Source organism: Acanthisitta chloris, unplaced genomic scaffold, assembly GCF_000695815.1.
Source record: "Acanthisitta chloris isolate BGI_N310 unplaced genomic scaffold, ASM69581v1 scaffold496, whole genome shotgun sequence".
Taxonomy (NCBI): Eukaryota; Metazoa; Chordata; class Aves; order Passeriformes; family Acanthisittidae; genus Acanthisitta; species Acanthisitta chloris.
The window spans coordinates 19,773-20,702 of NW_008677388.1; the positions used below are offsets into that span (position 1 = coordinate 19,773).

At 45.6% G+C, this 930-nt stretch overlaps 1 protein-coding gene across 1 annotated transcript in view; it reads right to left on the reverse strand.

The window, feature by feature from the left end:
• The window catches only part of LOC103803887 (rho GTPase-activating protein 39-like), a gene marked incomplete at its 5' end in the record, with an annotated part of 25,903 nt that overhangs the window by 16,046 nt on the left and 8,927 nt on the right, over nt 1–930 (reverse strand). The gene's annotated exons all lie outside the window — the stretch shown is intronic.

Sequence of the window (930 nt, forward strand, 5' to 3'; positions counted from 1 at the left end):
CACATCTCATTCACACAACTCTCCAGCTGTTATCTTTGTCCTGACAGCACACAGCCACCTCCGCTCAGCCTGGCCCAGAACTCCTGCCCACCCTCCTCGGATAATGAGTTTCCTGGTCTCCTGATTCCCCTCTCCATCACACAGGCACAGCACAGCACATCGCTGCTGACTCAAGCCACTCGCTGCCATTTTCAGGTGAGGTAGCAATTTTGCTGCCATGTTCTCTGCAACTTCTTCCTCTCCTTACTCGGACTCTTACGTCTCTGAGATTTCTGTGAATAGTTATTTATTGACTCCTTGCCTTTACCACAACATCCATCTCCTTACATCTTCCACTGTATTCTCCTTCTCCATCTTACCCCATGTGAACTATTTTTCTTCCTTTTCAAGGTCATTCACAGCCTATTGCCAAACCCACCATGTCTTGTGCATAATCAAGACATCAAGCCTCAGCTCCTCCTGTCAATGAGGTGGAACACAGCCAGAAGACCAGAGAGCAGTTTTCTATCAAGCCTAAAGAGGCTGTGAAATGAGATTGCTGAGCTATGAACAGTAACATGTGAGTTGTGTAAACTTATCTGGCACTGAACCTGAAAAATGGGAAAGGAGGGAACATGACACCAGTTTTCCAAAAGGTTTCAGGTGAAAGCAAGGCACTATTGATCCAAAATAACAATAAAGAAAATGCACACAGGTAAATCTGATAGTGGGGAGAGGTGTCAGCCTGCCTTGCAGAGAAATGCTACACCTCATAGGTCTGCTAGGGAAATCTGGAATGGTCAAGGAGTTTTGCCAAGTTTCCTCATGAGAGATCATGTACTAGCAAATGGGAGAAAGGACAGAAAACACAGAAAAATAGCCACTTTTCAGGATGGAGGATGATTATCAGTTGTGCGTCATCACATCAATACAGAGGCTCTGGCTGTTCAG